Source organism: Notamacropus eugenii, chromosome 5 (genome assembly GCF_028372415.1).
Source record: "Notamacropus eugenii isolate mMacEug1 chromosome 5, mMacEug1.pri_v2, whole genome shotgun sequence".
NCBI classification, from domain to species: domain Eukaryota; kingdom Metazoa; phylum Chordata; class Mammalia; order Diprotodontia; family Macropodidae; genus Notamacropus; species Notamacropus eugenii.
This window is the reverse complement of record NC_092876.1, coordinates 375,831,041-375,853,099: the sequence shown is the minus strand read 5'-3', so window position 1 is coordinate 375,853,099 and position 22,059 is coordinate 375,831,041. Positions and strand designations below refer to the sequence as shown.

The window sequence follows — 22,059 nt, the reverse complement described above, 5'->3', positions numbered from 1 at the left end:
AGGCCACAGAAAAATGGAGTGGAGGAGATTTCCAGCCCAGGGTGACTTGGAAGGCTGACGGGAAAGGTCTGCCACACTGGACACAGCCCAGCCTTGGCTGCGTAGCACCAGAAGGATCAGGGCCAGAGTAGGCCTCAGGGGTGGAATTCCCAGCAACAGCAGAGGTTCGCAGATCCCTCAACTCATGGGTGACCAAGACACTTCAAGGGTCAGGAGAAGGCTTTTTCACCTCTGTGACAAGGGAGCAGGGTCCTCCCCTAGCCCCAGCCCCAGGCAGCAGAAGCAACCTTGGCCTGGGAAGGCAGAAGCCAGCTTCCATTGTTGAAACCTCAGCTTAAAACCACTGGGAGAACTGAGCAGCTGATCTGAATCTCAACTGCAAGCCAGGTCAGAGAGTAAACTCCTCTCCCTTGATTGTGCCATCTTAGAGGAACTGAGATCTTACAGGTACACAGAATATATGCCCTACTCTTGACAAAGGACCCAGAAGTCAAGTAAATGGTTGGGAAAATGCCCAAACAGGGGATGAAAATAAGACTATAGAAGGTTACTTTCGTGGGAAACAGGTATTCTCTCCCATCCTTTCAGATGAGGAAGAACAATGTTTACCATCAGGAAAAGACATAAAAGTAAAGGCTTCTGCATCTAAAACCTCCAAAATAAATATGCAATGGTCCCAGACCATGGAAGAGCTCAAAAAGGATTTTGAAAATCAAATAAGAGAGGCAGAGGAAAAATTGGGAAGAGAAATGAGAACGATGCAAGAAAATCATGAAAAGCAAGTCAATAGTTTGCTAAAGGAGACCCAAAAAATTCTGATGAAAATAACACCTTTAAAAATAGACTAACTCAACTGGCAAAAGAAGACCAAAAAGGCAATGAGGAGAAGAAGGCTTTACAAAGTAGAACTAGCCAAATGGAAAAGAAGGTTCAAAAGCTCACTGAACAAAATAGTTCTTTAAAAATTAGAATGGAACAGATGGAAGGTAATGACTTAATGAGAAAGCAAGAAATTACAAAACAAAGCAAAACCAAGAGAATGAAAAAATGGAAGATAATGTGAAATATCTCATTGGAAAAACAACTGACCTGGAAAATAGATCCAGGAGAGACAATTTTAAAATTATGAGACTACCTGAAAGCCATGATTAAAAAAAAGAGCCTAGACATCATCTTTCATGAAATTATCAAAGAAAACTGCCCTGATACTCTAGAGCCAGAAGCCAAAATAAATATTGAAAGAATCCACCAATCACCTCCTGAAAAACCTCCAAGAAACTCTTAGGAATATGGTAGCCAAAATTCCAGAATTCCCAGGTCAAGGAGAAAATATTGCAAGTAGCTAGAAAGAAACAATTTGACTTTCAAACACAAGAATCCAGAGAAGTATAAAAAGTAAACAGGAAAGAGAAATCACAAGGGACTTACTAAAGTTGAACTGTTTACATTCCTACATGGAAAGGTAGTATTTGTATCTCTTGAAACTTTTCTCAGTATCTGGGTAGTTGGAGGAATTATACACCGCCCCCCCTCACTCCACCCCCCCACATGTATACATATATATATACACACACACACACAGAGAAAGAGAGAGAGAGAGAGAGAGAGAGAGAGAAGAGAGAGAGAGAGAGAGAGAGAGAGAGAGAGAGAGAGAGAGAGAGAGAGAGAGAGAGAGAGAGAGAGCACAGGGTGAGTTGAATAGGAAGGGATCACATCTAAAAAATAAAATTTAGGGATGAGAGAGGAATATATTAGGAGTTGAAAGGGAGAAATGGAATGGGGCAAATTATCTCTTGTAGAAGAGGCAAACAAAAGCTTTTCCAACGTAGGGGAAAAAGGGGAAGTGAGAAGGAAAAAGTGAAGCTTACTCTCATCACATTTGGCTCAAGGAAGAAATATCATGCACACTAAATTTGGTATGAAAATCTATCTTACACTACAGGAAACTAGGGGAGAAGGGGATAAGGAAGGAGTGAGGGATAATGGAAGAGAGGGTAAATGAGAGGAGGAAACAATTAGAAGTAAACACTCTTGGAGAGGGATAAGGTCAAAAGAGAGAATAGAAGCAATGGGGGGCAGGATAGGATGGAGGGAAATATAGTTAGTCTTACACAACATGACTATTATGGAAGTCATTTGCAAAACTACACATGTATAGCCTATATTGAATTGCTTACCTTATCAGTGGGGATGGCTGGGGAGGGAGGAAGGAAGAGAAGTTGGAACTCAAAGTTTTAGGAACAAATATTCAGAATTGTTTTTACATACAACTGGGCAATTAGAAATACAAGTAATGGGATACAGAAATTTATTTTGTCCTACAGGACAAGAGAAGATAGGAATAAGGGAAGGGAGGGATGTTAGAAGGTAGGGCAGATTGGTGGAAGGGGCAATCAGAATGCATGGTATTTGGGGGGGCAGGAGAGAGAGGGAGAGAAAATTTGAAACTCAAAATTTGGTGGAAATGAATGTTGAAAACTGAAAACAAATAAATGAATCAATTAAAAAAAAAGAAAAACAGAATGTTATGAGAAATTAGAGGAAGAAAAGATCAATTCCATTTGAGGGGACTAGGCAAAGCTTCTTGGAAGAGAGTTCACCTGATGTTCAGAGGGGAAGGAAGATAAAAAAGGCAAATTCAAGGCAAGTTGTATGAATGGCCTGAGTCAATACAGAAGGACAGAAGAGGCAGATTTGGTTAAACTCATTGTCAATTGAGAATGGACAGGGTGAAAGGAGAGAGAAAGTAAGGTAAACATGAAGAAAATAGAATGGAAGGAAATACAGTTAGTAATCATTACTGTAAGAAGAGTGAGTTTCTCTGATAAAGATTTCCTTTCTCAAACATATAGAACACTGCGCCAAATTTATAGACATAAGATCCATTCCTCAGCTGATAAATGGTGAAAAGATATGAACAGTTTTCAAATGAAATAATCAAAGTTATCTATAATCATGTGAAAAAATACTCCAAATCACTATTGATTAGAGAAATGTAAATTAAAATAACTCTGAGGTACCACCACATACCTATCAGACTGGCTAACACAAGAGAAAAGGAAAATGGGAAATATTGGAGGAGATGTGGGAAAGTTAAAATACTAATGCGTTTTTGATGAAGTTGTATACTTAATCATTCTGGAGAGCAATTTAGAATGATGCCTTGAGGGCTATAAAACCATGCAACCCCTTTGACCAAGCAATATCATTACTAGGTCTGTATCCCAAAGAGATAAAAAATAAAGAAAAAGGACCTATATGTACAAAAATATTTATAGCAACAAATCTTATCTGATTGCAAGGAATTGGAAATTGAGGGGATGTCCACAAATTGGGGAATGGCTGAACAAGCTGTCGTATATGGTTGCAATAGAATACTATTGTGGTATATAAGAAATAATGGTCAGGATACTCTCAGAAAAACCTGGAAAGACTTACATGAACTGATGCACAGTGAAATGAGCAAAACCAGAGAAACCTTGTACACAGTAACAACAATATTGTATGATGATCAACTGTGTATGGTTAGTTATTCACAGCAATGCAATGATCCAAGGAAATTCTGAAGGACTTATGATGAAAGGAGCTGTCCAATTCCAGAGAAAGAACAGGTAGTGCCTGCATGCAGACTGAGAATGTCTTTTCTTTACTTTATTTTTGTATTTTTGTTTGTTTTCTTTCATAGCATGACATACATGGAAATGTATTTTGCATAACTACACACATATAATCTATGTCAAATTGCCTGCCTTCTCAGTGGGTGGAAGGAAAGGTGAGGGAGGGAGAGAGTTTGGAACTCAAAATTTGAAAAAAGAATGTTAAAATTGTTTTTGCATGTAATTAGAAAAAAATAAAATATTAAATAAAAACAACTCCTCATTGTCAGCAGCAGCAGCATTTCTAGTCAGGAGGGTCCACAAACAAGGGGTAAGATAAGGTGGAAAAAGCCAAGTTGAAAAAATTCTTGAATACCAGATCCACAGTTTAAACATGATGTTTTGTTTTCATAAGTAGGAGGGAGATATTACCAGGTTGTAATACAACCAAGGTTGTAAAGTTGGTTGACTGGAAGGATGAAGATATGCTACCTCCTGAGACCCCATTCCATTTCCACACAGCTCTAATTATGATAAATCTTTATTTAATCATCAATATCTATTGCTTATATAAATCTTTAGGGTTTTCTAAGTGCTTTACAAATCCTCAGAACTGTGGGAGGTAGGTGCTATTATTACCCCCCTTTTATTGATGAGGAAACTGAGGTAGATAGAAGCTAAGTGACTTTTCCAGCATCACATATCTACTGAGTGCCTGAGAACTGGATTTTAATTCCAGTCTTCCTGATTTTAGGTCCAGGGCCTTCGTTGAAATCTCATGTACCTTTCTTTCACTTGTTGGTGCTAGTTCTGCTCTAAAGAGCTACACAGAGCAAGCCAATCCTTCCATATGAGATTTGCTGTTTGTTATTCAGTCATTTCAGTCATGTTCATCTCTTCATGACTTCATTTGGTATTTTCTGGGCAAAGATTCTAGAGTGGTTTGCCATTTCCTTCTCTGGTTCATTTTACAGATGAGGAAGCTGAGGCAAACAGGGTTAAGTGACTTGCCCAGGGTCACACAAGTAGTAAAGGTCTGAGACCAGATTTGAACTCAGGAAGATGAGTCTGACTCCAGGGTTAGCATACTATCCTTTTTGCCACCTAGCTGCCCTTCCATAGGAGAGCACTTTATCTATTTGAATACAATTGCATGGATCCTCCTATAAGAAGGATAAAAGTTCTAATTTTTTTAGATGGACAGGATGTAAGGTTAGGACCAAGATAAATCTCCCTAGGCCCCTGAGACTATAAATTGCAAAACAGTCATTGATCTGTATTAGTAGAGGCAGCTTGTTAAAAATCACAAGTCTGGACAAAAACATAAAAAGAAAAAAAATCACATTAGCTTTTTTTTTTTTTTTTTAACTCTCTCAACCATACTGAATTCATACTGGACCTGCAGTCATACAAACAAACCTATTTGATCAAAGACACATAATGACTTTTTGCATCAACCTCCACATAGTTCCGAGTGGCAAAGAGTGATGGACTTTGTGTTGGGAAGACCTGAGTTCAAATCTTGTTTTAGACAGTTACTAGCTATGTGACCCTGGGCAAGTCACTTAACCACTCTCAACCTGAGTTTCTTCATCTATAAAAAATGATAATAATAGCACTTACCTTCTAGGGCTGTTGTGAGCATCAGTGTGGTACATATGCAAAGCATTTTGTAAGCCTTAAAGTGCAATATAAATGCTAGATATTATTATTATAAGTACTATGTACGTAAAGTCTAGCAGGTAAATTAAAAATCTTTTACAATATCACACACACACACACACACACACACACAACCATTGGCATGCCCTTTAGAGAGCCAATTGGAGAAATTTCTCCTACAATCAAAATACCTGGAAGTAAGAGAAGGAAATAGATTCTAAGAGAGATTGAGAATCCCCCTGAAGCTTTAGTTGACAATCTGAGAGACCTCTGCCTTGGCTACATAACCTATAGTTTGAACCACCTCAGCCACACAGGATGGAGGCCTAGTCAACTCCAAGAATAAGCTATGAGAGAAGTAGTTTCAATAAGAGGGTAGCAGAGTTGCTGAGAAATACTTAGGCAAAACAGGCATACTGATATTGATGGCAATGTCAATAAATAACATTTGGAGCCATAGCTAGGAAGGGGAAGCTGGGACTTTGTCACAGGGCACCAAAATTTCGAGGTCAATGATAGTACTTACAAGTTCTTCAGTGATTTAGGAAGAAATGAATTGAACTCGTGGTTATTAAGACTAGATAAAAGAAGAAGTCACCAGGTATTTCCTCCCCCTGGCAGACCACTGCCCAGGTGAATTGTTTCCTGTCCTCTCCACCAGCTATCGCTGTTTCTAGCCTCCCTAAAAACATTTGAGGTTGGACTCTGTGTTATTTGCCTCAAACACAAGTATTTCTAGTTACAATTTTCCTTATACTATAATCTCTTCTGATATTGAGCATTATAAATTCAAATTGTTAAATATAATGCATGTGTAAGTATGCAAGTATCTCCTAATGTAGTTGTCAGGCTGTATTCTGTATTCCTAATTGACATTGCATTGATTTTCTGTAGTCAGTTCCCTGTTTATGTATATCTCTGAATTTATGAGCCATAGAGATACACTCACTTGCATGGATGGGCTATGGTTTGCACCTCTATTCCATTATCTCCAACCATTTATGTTATTTCTAGTTTTCTGCCATCACTTATAACAAAAATATAAACATCTTTGCACATTCTTTTTTTCTCCTTTTTTCATGATTTTCTTGGTATCTCTTCTTACTTGTAGGTCTATCTGAATCAAAGAGAATGAAAAATTTTATGGTTCTTAGGTTAGGAGATCAGAATGCTTTTTAAAAGATCAGAGGACTCACTGCAAGGGACCTTAGAGAAAATTGAGTTCAAGGTGCTTATTTAATAGATAAGGAAACTAAGGCTCATAAATACTGAGTTACTCCTCCCCCACCCCTCAAACTTCTAGGTTAAAGCACTTAGTACTTGTACTTGCTAATCCAACCTAAAGTTTTTATTATTTAATTTTGCATTTTTAATCAGCAGTGTGGCGATAATATAGCTGTTTTTAATGACACAAATTTTCAAGTCCTTTTGTGTGTTTGTGTTTCCTGTTTTTTGTGCATTATCTGCTCCTGTCCTTTGGTGAAATGTTTAAGTTTATGACTTCTTACTTTTAAGACTTGTATAATTATAACTTTTCCCACTTGTAGGAGGCAGTATGCTAGGCTGCATTATAAAGAACGTGGGCTCTGGAGTCGGAGGGGTGGGTACAAATACTGTCTCTGTTCCTTACCACCTGAGTGATACTGAACAAGTCAGCTAACTTCTCTGTGTCCCAGTTTCCTTTTTTTGTAAAATCAAGGAATTAAGCTAGAAGGCTTCTGAAGTTACTTCAAGCATTAGATCTAAGGCCCCTTCCCTTTGGACTTTCTGGCAGCCATTAAAACTCTCTAAAACTCTAAGGAAAGCCTGCGTCAATTTCACAGTTAGAAAGGATCTGAGAGGTATTCAAACCATACGTCTCATTTTATAGGTAAAGAAAGTGAGACAGAGTGACTCTCCCACAGCCATATAACTACTAAGTGTCAGAGACAGAGTATAAACTCAGGGCATCCTGATATCAAGGCTAATGTTTTATCCATTCTGCTGTGCTGACTGTCACAGAAGAGAGTAGAAGGGAGTAGGAAAACACTGGAACTATGTAGGCTAACATGGTTGGTAAGGAACTGAGGTGGAAACATTGGAAAACCCATAGGGGGAATGAATGAGTCAAGTCTTTGGACATTAGAAAAGGGAAGAAGAGGGGAAGTGGAAAGGTATTAGTAGAGTTGAAGGTGGGAAAGAAAAGAAATGAGAAGATACTGGGGTGCAAGGGGGTATAGAAAAGAAAGAAATAGATTAGGAAATTGAGAGGGAGACAACCTAAAGAGATAAGCAGTTCATTTGCAAGTTTTTTTTTTTTTCAGACCTTTTGATGTCTTGTGAAACAACCCTTCCTGAAAGTCTTAAAATAAGTCTGTCACAATACCTAGTAGAGTGGAACAAGATTGCGAAAAACACCATAAAAATCATTCAAGCTTTGTGCCCTTGACAGAGAATGGGCTCAGCTCTCTTGTGGAATAGTAGTTATTCCCAGATTAGTTTGCCTCACAACCAAAAAAAGAATCCCTTTTTAACTTTCTCTTTAATATTGCACAAAATTCAGTCCAAATTCCTTGTTTACACTGAGTCTTTGACTATCTTAGTCAAATCCAAAAACTTCAATCTTTCAGTCCTAAATCAGATATTTCCACCTTCTCCTCCAACCTCCTTAGTGCCAAGTGAGCTATGAAAAAAAGGGTTGCCTTAATTAATGGGCTATGAAATCTTTCTTAAACACCTTGTGTAAACACCTTGTGTAAATCTGATAATCAGAAAAGCTACAAGAGAAAGCACATTAGATTGAGAGTTGGAAGGACTAGTGGAATACATGAAAAAAAATGAAGCAAATTGCAAAGAAAAACCCACTATTTCAACAGCTCCTTCTTGCTTCAATAATTCTCTGATGGCTATTATATACAGGATAAAATGCAAAATCCTTAGCTGGGCATTTAAAACCATCTTCAATATGGCTCCCACCCAGCTGTCTGTTCTTAGTTCAAATTTTCAGATGCTATCTCTGGTGCATAATAAACTTTAATAAAAATATTTATTTCCTATTCTATCTCAAGAGTTTCTTCTCTCCCTCCCTTCCTCCCCTCCTCCTTTCTTCCCTTCCTCCCTCCCTTCTTATTTTTATCCTCTGATGAAACATAAGATCCTTAAAACTTGCTCTGTTACATTTGTGTTTTAAAACACTCAATTCCTAGTGCAGTACCGTGAGTTCATTAAAATTTGCTGAACTGAATTACTAATAAAAGCCAGAATAACTATTACAGAGGTATTGTTTTTTTGTTTTTTTGTTTTTTAAGGAGGACAAAGGCAAAGAGCCTACTTTATAGGCTTGAACTAAGGTTCCCTTAGACAACTCAGAGATGGCTTCATTTCCTGTCAGCTAGAACATTGTTGGCTATTACCACAACATGAAATCTATTTATGTAGGAGTTTTGGCATGACTTGCAGACAAATCTATGAGATATTTCCCAATGGAACTAATTCTAATCTAAACGATTTGAGGACAGAACTGTCCCAAGGCAGATTTGTGAAGTAATCACAGGATCATACATTTAGAGCTGGGAGGGACCTTGAAGGGTACCAAGACCAACTTCTGTTATAAATAAGGAAACTGAGTCACAGGGAGTGATTTCTCCAGGGTCAGAGAGTCAGTAAGTATGTAAGGAGAAGTATAAATCCATATCTGACTGATTCCAAGTCCATTGCTCTAAACACAATACTTCATTGCCTACCACTAATCAAAGAAGTGCACTAAATTAGATACCTCTTTTGTACTCCCTGCCATGTCTTGATGCTTCAGATGTTCTCATTTCATTCTCCAGATTTCTCCCAACTTTTTCTCTTCCCTGAGAATTTACTTGATTCAAAAAAGTCTCTCTCCCCCCCCCCCACTTTTTTTTTTTTTAAATTTTGCTCTAGATTCATCTAGGCCATTCCTCAGTTTTGTAGAGATCAGGAAACTGAGACCCAGACGTGGTAAGTGGGACTGGGACTCAAACCAGGTTCTTTGACTCTAAATTCAGCATCTTTCCATTGTGTATCATGGTTCTGACTTTTTCTAGGTGGCAGCTTTCTAGTTTGATAATCAGAAAAGCAACAAGAGAAATCACATTAGATTGGGAGTTGGAGGGACTAGGTTTGAATCCTGATTGCCACTTGTTATCTGTCTATGTGATTTAGGCAATCACTTTCACATCTCTGGAGCTCAGTTTTCTCATCTGTAAAATCGGAAGATGAATTAGAAAACCTCTAAGCTTCAGTCAATTCCAACTTTATGATACTAAAGTATTAGTGGGTACTAATGGAGCAATGGATTACCCTTTCTGGTAAACATTTTTCTGGACACAGGAGGCATCTAGACATAGTGCCTTGCCCCAGAGGAGGAACTTTAATGGTGGGAATCACAAATGCCATGACAGACTCAGGAGGAGGAAGGTGAATATTTTAGGACAGGTAGGTGTTTTTGATTACTCTTGAATCATACCATTTGGGTGCATGATTAGTTCCTTTTCTTGGGCATCCCCAACTTTTGAGTAATATGAATCCATGGCAGCACATCACTGGAAAGCACCTGGAATAATGATTTGCAGAAACTAATAGAAGTAATGTATTGACCACATTCTTCCATAGAGACCATATTTGTTCTTTCTCAACACTGGTTCCCTATTAGTATTCTATTAATCAAACCAACAAACAATTGTAAAGTTTTATTCTGAATTTAACAAATATCGAGTGAAATGAGTGTTTTCCAGATACACAGTAGAAAATTTTAAAAAAAGGATTATGCACAAAACTGAGAATCTCTATTGTGGACAGTTTACTTTTCTTTTTAGATCTTAAATGTTAATATATTTTTAAAAACATATATGTATATAACACATTTAAATGTAACTTTCAAAGCTACCTGTGATTTTTCTCTCTTTCTTTTGTTCTCTTTGTGGATAAAAAATGCTTTAATGTACCTCTTTTCTTTTTTTTTTATCTGCCATATCCCTAGCTTCATTAAAAAAAGTATGGGATGATTTGCAAGTTTGTGTATCATTCTTGAGCAGGATCTTCTCTGTTGCAACAATTTTAGTACATATGTGTTGCTGAAGTAAGCATCAGAAAATGGTTTTCTAGTGAGTAGAAAACACTATCCTTCAGAAAGAGATAGAGCTGCAGGGGACATGAAGTAGACTTGGCTATGCTGTAGCCATTTAAATGTTCCGAGCATTGCTAATGAGAATGTTGTGAAACTTTGGATGCTATCATAGTACAGCAGCAAGATCGCTGAACTTGGAGTCATGAGGCATGTGTTCAGATCTTAACTCTTAGCTGACCTTTACCTAGTTGCTTAGACTCTCTGGGTCTCAGTCCCTTATCTATAAAATGGGAGGATTAGACTATATGACCTCGGATATCCAGTCCAATTATAAGCTAGTGATACCATGACTCATTTTATCATTCATTTTAAGTTTTTGTATGGCATGGTAGTCTAAAGTGAATTGATGTTGAAAAACTTGTGTGATTTTTTAACCCCTTTCTTACCATTTGGCCACTATCACTGCAGAAGCAAAATGGGGCAGTGACCCTCTGCTTAGGGCCTTTTTGTATATTTCCTTATTTCATGGGTTACAGTGGTCAAAATAGGTCCATCATGAGCTTCTCATTCTACTGGTGATGTGCCTCTTTGTGATTAGCTGGGCTTGTCCTTGGAAAACAGTCTTGGTCTGTTGCCAGGGCCCTAATTGAAGACTTTCCAGGATAGTAGAATCTGTCAGAGATTGAAATCTACTGACCTACTCTTCAAGAATCCCAGACTACCTCCATCCCATGACAATACCTTAGAATAGGACTTTTTTGTTTCTACCATCACAATCCTTAATTTGCCTGCTGTTTCTCTAAATGTATGATCCTTACCTAACGAATGACGGGTAGATACACTGGTGAGGGAGCTAAATCACCACAATCCTGACATTCTTCACTAATAACTCTAAATAAAATAAGAAAAAAAGAAGGAAGTTGTAGCAAAATGGAAAGATGGCTTGTAGGTATTCTCTAGAGAGACAAAGAAAAGAAATGAGAGAATGGGATTCATTGTGTGCCCGACAGCTACAAGAAATAGTTTTTCATGGAATATTTAGTCATCATATGTTGAATATTATATTGATAATAAATGTTTGCAAAAAAGATCACCATGAAAATAATGGCAGATTTTGTACCAATATTAGTTATTGAGAGAAAAGTGATAGTGAAATTCCGTGAAGAACTTGAATCTTCCAAATCAAATTAACATATACCCTGATACTCAGAGACTTCTGTGCAAAGGTGGGAAATAGTAAAGATGGGGAGAAATACGTCAGAATATTTGGTTAAAAAAAGAAGTAAGAAGCCAAAGACTTGTAGATTCCATAGAAACTCTATGCATCCATATCATGAACACTTTTTTCCAAAAAAAAAAAAATTGGTAGGTTCTAGACAAGGTAAATATCAAATAACATTACAAAGAATGAAACTTACATTTTAACAAATAGAAAATGCTTATGAACATTGGAATTATTCTCTTTGAGTCAGCTAAAATCATTGACGTATGAGAGTTAAAATTAGGATTTATAATAAGAAGAAAGAATAGTAATAAAATATGATGTAAAATTAAAAGGATTTAAAATGGAATTATTTAAACAATACAAAGATCCAAAACAATTCCGAAGGACCTATGATGAAAGCTGCTATCCACTTCCAGAGAAAGAACTGATAGAGTACGAATACAGATTGAAGCATACTATTTTTTATTTCCTTTTTTTTCTTCTTGGTCTGTGTTTTCTTTTACCACATGACTAATATGGAAATATATTTTGCATGATTGCATGTGTGTAATCTATTTCAAATTGCTTTCCCATGTCAGGGAGGAGGTGGCAGGGAGAGTTTGGAACTCAAAATAAAAAACAAGCATTAAAACTTGTTTTCAGATTTAATTGGAAAAAAGAAAATACTTAAAAAAATAAAATATCCACAATGACCTACCTATACCATCCATACAAAATATTTATGAGGCCTATCTCTGTCTCTCTCTCTCTCTGTCTCTCTCTCTCTCTCTCTCTCTCTCTCTCTCTCTCTCTCTCTCTCTCTCTCTGTGTGTCTCTCTCTCTCTGTCTCTCTCTCTCTCTCTCTGTCTCTCTTTCTCTGTCTCTTTCTGTCTCTCTCTCTCTCTGTCTCTCTCTCTCTGTCTCTCTCTCTGTCTCTCTGTCTGTCTCTGTCTCTGTCTGTCTCTCTCTCTCGCTCTCTCTTTCTTCCATCTCTATATAAATTGAGAATATTCTGTATCTACTACATACCACCCACTGTGCTAAGCACTGGAAGAATATACAAGCTCTCACAAATAATATTCAGCAAGAGATCACATCCTCATCATATCACAACTGACTTAAAAAGTAGGAAATATTGGATCCCATTGTTATTTTCCTCTGTAGAGCTGGGGAAAGAAATGGCAAGCCACTTCAGCATCTGTGCCAAGAAAAGCCCAAATGGGGTCATGAAGAGGCAGAAAACAACTGAAAAACAACTGAATAACCACAACAACATGATTTAACTAGGAAGCAGCATGGCCTAGTATACTGAAAGTGGAGTCTGGACAATATTGCCCAGCTGTGTGATGGTAAGAGACAAGCGTAAATAGAGGGCTTTAAGTTTTGATACATGCTTTGTCAAAGTTATTTCATTTGACTGTCACAATAAACCTGATAGGTAGATATTATTCTCATTTTAAAGATGAAGAAACTGAGGCAGGTAGAGCTTAAGTAACTTCTTACCTAGGGTCATATAGCTAGTAAGAGTCTGACACTGGATCTGAACTCAGCTCTTCCTGACTCCAGCTCTGACACTTGCTAGCTAATGTCTTCTGTGTCAGGATCTCTCTGGGATGGAGTCTTTCTCAAAATACTGTTTTAAATGTACAAAATATAATACATATTATTATAAAGGAAACCAATTATACTGAAATATAGTTACAATTTAAAAAAAAATCAAACTTTTCACTGACCCCAGGTTAACACCCCCTGCTTTCAAGTTGCCCTCAATTCTGCCTTCTTTAGTAGTTTCCTTGTCATCAGGCATATTTTTCTGAATGGGGTTGGAGTAGTGTAATAAATGCTTTCAGGCAACAGAGATAGGAGAGCTAGGCGGCACAGTGGATAGAGTAGATAGGCTAGAGTTAGGAAGACTCATCTTCATGAGACCAAATCTGATCTTGGACACTTACTAGCTGTGTGATCCTGAGCAAGTCACTTAACCCTATTTGCCTCAGTTGCCTCAATTGTAAAATGAGCTGGAGAAGGAAATGGCAAACCACTTTAGTATCTGTGTCAAGAAAATCTCAAATAGGGGTCACAGAGGGTTGGACACAACTAAAAAACAACTGAACACAATAAAGACAGGCTTCAAGAGTAAATAAGATAGCAGCTTGCTTTGGTGATGTAGTCTCTGATAAGTTAGGTGGATTGGATTGAGGGAGGTGGATGTCTGTGCATTCACAGGGTCATAATCCCTCAGATTCATAAATAACTTCTTGGCTAAGCTTATAGCAGGAGACTACAACATTCTTGGAACTATACTCAGCAAAAGTCTGGGAGGCACGTGAATGGGAGCATGTAATCTGATGTCTGGAAGTAGTAGGTGGTGCTTCAATCAAACCTTCGGGAGTATATGATGTTGACCTTTTAATGATTTCTTGCTTACTGGTTGGCAATGAGGCATAAATAGTCAACTGGCTCTGTGCTCTAGGATTCTCTTCCGCCACAGGATATAGCAGTAAAGGAGGCTAAGAGTTTCCCTCCATGCCCACCCTTACCCCTAACTTCTCTGTGGACACCAATTACTCTTCTGGTAAGCACAGAAGTAGTTAGAAGCCATTTTTTTTTCCTTTCCACTCCTTTTATTTCTGTTCTCTGCTGGGAGTTGGGAAATCCATATGGCCCACTGTCCAGGTATAGTGGGACATTGGAGATATGATAGTGTTACAATCTTTCCACAAATAATGTCTACTTCACATTTTCTGGATTATTAAGAATTTTGTTTCCATTATATAATGCTCATTTTAGTTAAATAAACATTTATTCTTGAGAGAATAATTTGATTTGACAGTTCATATACTTGGCAGTTTTACATCTATTAGATTGTGTGTTCATCCTTCGTTGTCGAAGAAGACCATGCCATCAGAGAAATAATGACATGACTTGCACTTGATTTTGTTTTGAGTGAGGGAGGGCTGTGCAGGTCGCTAGCCTCATTTCTCCCCCAGAGCCATCTGAATCCAGTGACCAGATATTCATCAGGATAACTGGAGATGACCCAGGATAAGGCAATTGGGGTTAAGTGACTTGCCCAAGGTCACACAGCTAGTGAGTGTCAAGTGTCTGAGGTGACATTTGAACTCAGGTCCTCCTGACTCCTGCACTGGTGCACTATCCACTGCACCACATAGCTGCCCCATCTAATAGATTATTTTTTTCACTATTGAATTTAGTAATTTCCCTAATAGTCCATATGTGCACTATTTCTCAGCATTCTCATTCTTCATCTCTTTTATATCATGGATCTTGTCGGCAGTCTGGTAAAGTATATAGACTCCTCAGAATGTATATTTTAAAAAGTATGAAATAAAAACATAAGATTTAAAAATAAGACAATTACATTGAAATAATTGTTGCATATATATGTATTTTGAAAGGTCATGGATCCTAGATTAAGAACATTGGCTTTAAAGCAAATTAATGTCTGTGTTTTGTGGTCTGTATATTCAAGGTCTAAAAATCCCAAAAGAGTTAGTGTCCCAAAGATCTGGGTTTTAACAGGTTAAATAACATGATAGAAATAGAAGTAACTCATTTCTATTAGGCTAATTTTCATCATGTGACTTTTGTCAAGTCAATCAACTTCTCGAAGCTTCTGTCTTGCCCTCCTATAAAATGAGGATAATTAATAATAACATTTGGACTAATCTACAGAGTTGTGAGGAAGGCTGAAAATCTTAAGGTGTTATGAGGATGCAAGCTATTCTTTTTCAAAGGCTGCACCGTTTGGGCATAATCCTGAAATGTCAATGTCTATGAATAGGAGAGTGACTGTATGAAGACCATATCTTCTCACACTAATCTAATTTCCTTTTGCAAGTGAATAAGACCAATAGATACAAGGGCATACTTGGCATAGTATCTTGATAATAACAAGATGTTTGCTTCAGTTTTGTACAATGTATTCATAAATTGAGAAGATGGTTTATGAACCCCTTCTATGACCAGAGGGCTGATGAATGGGTTGAAATCCTGTATTCCTGGAATAGAAACAAATGATTCAGTTTCAGTCCCAGGGACACATAACAGAGATTGGGGCTGATGCCAATGATATTTAAGCTATGTTTATATAAAATGCAATACATATTTATCTGTGTGTTGAATTATTGTTATTTTCCTCTGTAAAATGAGCTGGGGATACCAATACTCTTCTTTCCTGCCTCCTCCCCACACTCCCTTTTCCCACTTTCCCTGATCCTACCCTCAAACTAGGAACCTAGATCTGAATACTGCCCCTATCCCATCTCCATCTTGTCATTTATAGTCTATTGCAGATTGTCATCACATATGGCACAAGTGAGGAGATAGATTAGGTCTTTAAAAAGATGGCACCATGAATGCAGATGTCAAGCCAAAACCCAGTGGATCTGTTTAGAAGAAATGAGACATCCTGGGGAAAATGAATGAAATCACATAGTTGAGGAGACACTTCAGAAACATTTCTCCTCACCATGAACTACAGAAATTTAAACAAGGAATGCACATAGCTCCAATCAGAAGTTTAATTTTGGGTTTTCTCTCATTTGCATTATAATTGGTTGGGCCATACAAATTCCAATTATGTTTACTCTTTTGTCATTTGATTTTGTTTACAAGCAACAAGCTAATTTTCAGGAAGAGAGGAAAGGTCTACCACCGATTTTTATATAAATCAAACCACCACAATTCAAAGAATGTGGCACTTCCTTCTTTTCCTTAGTATTTTTCCTTACCCCTATCTGATCAAAGGCACTTTTTTTTTATTACAGACAACTGAAACACAAAGATGGATCTCCTTTTCATCTTTTTATAGTACAAAGTAGGCAACAGAGGCAATTATCAATTAATTAGTGATTGATGCATATCAATTAATAAAATGATCAAATTGATTGATCAATCATTGAGCAGCTAGGTGATGCAGTGGATAGAATGCCAGAGTTAGAGTAAGAAAGACTTTTCTTTCTGAGTTCAAATATGGCCTCAGACATATTAGCTGTGTAACCCTGGGCAAGTCACTTAACCTTTTTTGCCTCAATTTCCTCATCTGTCAAATGAGTTAGAGAAGGAAATGGAAAATCACTCCTCTATCTTTGACAAGAAAACCCAAAATGGGATTATGAAGAGTTAGATAAGACTGAAAAACAACTGAATAACAACATATTCACTGAGCATTTGGCTAGGTCCTGTGGAAGAAACAAAAGAAGTCTTACATGATGCAAATTATCACCCTTCCACTACTACTTTCACTTAAACTTCCTAAAAAAGGAATTAAGATAATCAAATTATAGATGTAGACCACCATAGAGGTCATATAGTCCAATTTTAACAGATGAGGAAACTGAAGTCCAAAGAGATTATGACTTGTCCAAGGTGAGTCTCTGTCTCTTTCTCTCTCTCTCTCTCTCTTTCTTTCTCTCTCTGTTTTTCCTCTATCTCAATCTTTCTTTCCCTTCCAACCCCAACCCAATCCAACTGGTGACTACTTCCAAGTATTTGCATGATGACTGGGCAAGGTTAAAGGGACAGCTTGTGGCTATAAGACAGAGTTTTGCTGCATGTCTAACTAATTTCCTCAGGTCAGGAAATTGAATATGGAAATGGAAAAAATGAAACTATTTTTTTTTTACCTTAGATTGATTAGTATTAGGTTCTTATCTACTAAGCTAACCATAATAGTCCATATTCAGCGTATTCATGCTTCTCCACAAAGAAATCAGCAGCACTTTCAGTCATTCTACATGGGAGTAGAAGGTTGAAATACATTATTCTTTCTTTTTTTTTTAAACTTCAATTGTACTTGCCCATTTTCCTACATATTATGTATACTGTGTAGATAACCACATAAGTAGAAAGGCCCATATTTGCTTATTAGATGTAAACTAGGAAACAAAAACACCTGATCCTCATTAGTCCCATCAGCTGTAAGTCTTCATTGGAATCCTGCTGAGTGTGAATCTTGGAATTTTAAAGATGAAACAAACCTTAAAAAAAGCCTCATTTTACAGATTAAGAAAAGGAGCCCCAGAAAAGAGGAGAAGCTTGCCATGGTGCCCACAGTTATTGAGCTGTAGAATTTTCATTAGAATCCATATTCCCTACTGGAGAACTTCTCACCAAGTCAACTATACCTCTAATCCCTTTGGGGACTATATTTCTGTCTCTGTGTACTGAGACAACCTGGATCACTGCTTTCTCAGCTTCAAGGGAAAATTTAAAAGACACCAGGGACACCTGGGCTTCTATTGTAATAATAATTAACTACCACTGTTCAAAGTCATCATCATCATATGTTATTTATCAAGAACACACATGCTTACAATGTTTTAGTGGGAATTGGACTAATTAAGTTAAAAGATACTGTTTCCTCCTCCTGATCTTTTTTTTTTAGCAGCCTAAACAATATTTTCAGTTCAATTAAACACACACACATACACACACACACACACACACACACACACTTACGAAGTAATTATTCTGAACATATAAGGTAATATGTTCTTAGTTCTAGAGATGCTAAGATGGAAAATGACACCGTTTCTTCTCTTCAAACCTTAAAATTGAGTGGTGGTGGGGGAGACTAAGATACCTATACAAATATCTATAGTCCAAATTAGAGAATGAATAAATAAGTGGTAGGGGTCAAGCAGAGTGTTATGAAAGATTCAATAGGAAAAGAATATTTTCTAACAATAAGGGGTAAAGGAAGGCTTCAGGGAGGAGGTACCACCTAATGCCTCCTTCCCTCCATCCCCAAAGAAAGAGAAGTCTTCTATTTGGCAGGGATAGGAGGAAAAAAAATGTACAAAGGCATAGTAGGCAAGCACAGGCAGAGTGGGGTTAGAGGAAAGAAAGCACTTCCATTTGGCTGAAGCATAAGCCTCACAATTTACACAGTATTTTAAGGTTTGTGAAACATTTTTTTTTTTGCCTGCAAAACAACCCTGACAGCTAAGCTAGGCAGTACAAAAATTATCCCCCTTTCTAAATGAGGAAAATGAGACTTAGACTTGCCAAGAATTACAGAAATATGATGTGTCCAAACGAAAGCTTTGAATTGGATCTTCTAAGCCGAAGATGAGTGTACATTTCATTATAGCATGCTACACAGAATATGTGAAATATAGTACCATGAAATCAGACCAGAAAGGTATGTTACAGCCAGATTGTATGATGGCTTCAATGCCATTTCAAGGAGTGAATATTTCACTTGGTAGAAAATGAAAAGCCATTGATGATTTTTGAGCAGGGGAATATTTTAATCAGGACTGTGCATTAGGAAGATTTGTTTGACATGGATCCACACAAGTCTTTCCCATCTGTCCCTAGTTCTGCTTTAATTCAGAATCTGGGCCCATTCTTGTCTTCTCTCTGATCAACCTTTTTCCACTTCCAGAAGGTTCTGGGGGCTCAAAACTGTTCCAATCAATTCTTTGCAGATGCTAGAGAATACGTACTACAGTTATCAAATTACTTATATTGTTTTGTGAAGATAGGCACAGGACTTGGGGTCCATGAGCTCTCTAGTCAACTATGTAGGTAGGAGATTTCTATTGACACAACTAGTCTATAAAACTCAGTTCTTGTGCTGTTAACGTGGAACTAACTCCAGGGAACTCAACTCAGACACTCTTCCTTTACTTCCCATTATTCAACATTTCATGAACTCAGTATCTATTTCAAAAAATCAAGATTTCTACCAACTTAGAAAAATAACCCAAAGATGTCACTAAAATGGAGGTAAATTTTGGCAGTGTTATTTCGCAGGTATCAAATGTAAAATGCTTTTATATACGTGGCCATCCACTTGTAGGGAAAGAAGCATTTGTTTCATAACATGTACTGATCGGAGGATTTTCTTCAGAATCTCAGCCTCTGTCTTCTCCTCTGAAGTGAGAATCCTTGAAGGCTAGATTGTTCTATGGTTCAAAGTTTTTTAGAGTCAGATTTTCTATCATATACTCATTCACTAGTTCCTTATTTTTTCTTTTACGTAGGTAATTTTATTGTCCTCTTGTACATTTTTTTCCTATAGCTTCTCATTTTCTTGTAGTACTTCATAAAGAGCCCTTCTCTGATTTTCTACTGCTTCTTTCCAGTACTGAAAAGAAGGATTTTCTTTAATCATAGGATCAAAAGCTTCTTGAGAGACTTCTTCAAGGTTTTCAATTTTACTATACTTGGGGCCTCTTGCAACATTAATGTTAGAAAATTTGGGTGTTAGTTGGTCATTCCAAAGCTTCCTTTTGGATAAGCCCTTGATTCAATTCAAGTCATTTACTTTGTCAACTAGAGAACCAGCTACAGGTGGCTGAATCATCTTGAGTGTTCATTTTGGTATGAGACTGCCATTTGTGCTGTCCAAAAAGTAATTCTTTGTAGTTCCTTTGGGTTCTTCTTTAATAACTGCTCCATTGATATGAACCTGTGATTTCATTGGTATAGGGATCTTTCTACGAAAGATCATGTTGTCAATGTAAATCATCAACCATCCGGTAACTTATAGTCATAGATACATGAGACCCTCAGAGGATCTTAATTTCCTAAGGTTAGCCAGTCATAGGGTGCACCCAGGTCTTCCTGATTTCCAAGGTCAGCATTCTACTCATCATCCCACACTCCTTTTCATAATCCATACTCCATTCCAAACCCTTCCATAACCAAGTACTATATTCTTCACTCAATAATTGCTCCATACTCTGTCACAAATGTACCCAGGGATTAGATCTCATTGTCAAAGCAAGCCACACTTGATCATTAGCATCAAAGGAAATTATCAATGCTCTTATTTAAAGAGGCATTTGTGAACATAGTTAATAGTTGAAGGCAACTAAGTATCCCTACCATCTTCCTTGTCCAACCCCCTACCTTTCTTTGGGATGGACCTAGAGTCAGAAAAAATCGTTGGAGAGGGGAGGGACTAGAGGTAAGACCAGTTAGAATCTTCTTCCTAGGCAAAAGGTAAGAAGGGCCTGAATTAGGTGGGTGGCAATGAGAATGGGAAGGAGTGAAAGAATGTAAGAGAAATTTTAGAGGTAGAAGTGACAACTTGGCAATTGATTGTATGAGGGCAGGGTGGGTTGGATGAGGGAAAGATATCCCTCAAAGGCAAACCAGGGTGACCAGAAAGATGATGGTGTCAGGAACAGAAATGGAGAATATAGAAGAAGAGGAGATAATAAGTTTCACTCTGAAAATGCTATTTGTTATTTATCCTCTCTGGGTTTCAGTGTTCCCATTTGTAAAATTTGAGGGTCAAATGATATCATCTGTAAGGTCTTCTCCAGAACTAACATCCTATGATTCTATGATATATCAGTTGGTCAGGGGTGACCTGAAAAGTACAGATATTTTTTTCAGGATTTTAGGCTTAGGACTGGTTATTGAAAAAAACTGTTAACAAATTTTCAAAAATTAAAAAATAATTTAGAGAATATTTCAGGCACAACCTTAAATTTATGTTTAGGGTTTAGCTAGTTAAAAAATGAAGGGTAAACAATATATTTTTAGGCTCCCTACAGGAAAGTTGTTGCTAAAACAGCTGTTGGATAATTTTTTTTATTAGTATTTTAAAAAATACCACAAAAATCCATCCATGGACAGCTAGTTGAAGACATTGAAGATAGAGCATGGGGCATAGTGTCAGGATGAACAGAGTTCAATTCAGCCTCAGACAATTACTAACTGGGTGACCCTGGGCAAGTCAAGGAAACTATTTGTCTCAGTTTCCTCAATTGTAAAGTGGGAATAGTAATAGCACCTATCTCCAAAGAGTGTTGTGAAGGTCAAATAAGATAATATTTATGCAGTGTGCTCTTAATAAATGCTTGTTGTCTGCCTTTCCCCTCCACCAAATTGGACGTTTTTCCCCCTGCCAATGATACTATTATGTTGTTTTAATTCTCTGGGCAAGCTAAAAATGTTGCTGTAAACCATCAGGAGCAATGGATGGCTTTTGAGAAAGGAAATGATTTCTTTGAGCAAGAGAGTGACCTAAAACTGTTTTTTTTGGAAAGATTAACATGGTTGAAGTGTTTAAGATTCATTAGGAGAGAGAGAGAGAGAGAGAGAGAGAGAGAGAGAGAGAGAGAGAGAGAGAGAGAGAGAGAGAGAGAGAGAGACAGAGAGAGAGAGAGAGAGAGAGAGAGAGAGAGAGAGAGAGAGAGAGACAGAAACAGAGACAGAGAGGGAGGGAGGGAGGGAGGGAGGAGAAGAAATGTCACCGGTTAAGAGGTTGTTGCAGTACTTCAGGCATGAAATCATAATGGTCTGAGTCAGGATGAAGACAGAGAAAGTGAAGAAGAGATCAATATAAGAAAAATTTCAAAGAAATATTCGATAGAACTTAATGAAGGTACAGGTTGAAATAGATGGCCTCTGAGGCTCCTTTGAATGCTTGTATTCTGCGAATGATTTGGATGGTCTTCTTTGTAAGGAAAAAAAGGGAGGGTGTCAAATCTCTCAACTATTTCTATTATTTATCTCAAAAATATAAGCAGCGTAAA

At 37.4% G+C, this 22,059-nt stretch overlaps 1 protein-coding gene and 1 pseudogene across 1 annotated transcript in view; both read right to left on the bottom strand.

The window, feature by feature from the left end:
- The window catches only part of GLRA2 (glycine receptor alpha 2), a 296,188-nt gene that overhangs the window by 32,726 nt on the left and 241,403 nt on the right, over nucleotides 1–22,059 (bottom strand). The gene's annotated exons all lie outside the window — the stretch shown is intronic.
- Nucleotides 19,342–20,021, bottom strand: LOC140503512 (geminin pseudogene; annotated as a pseudogene).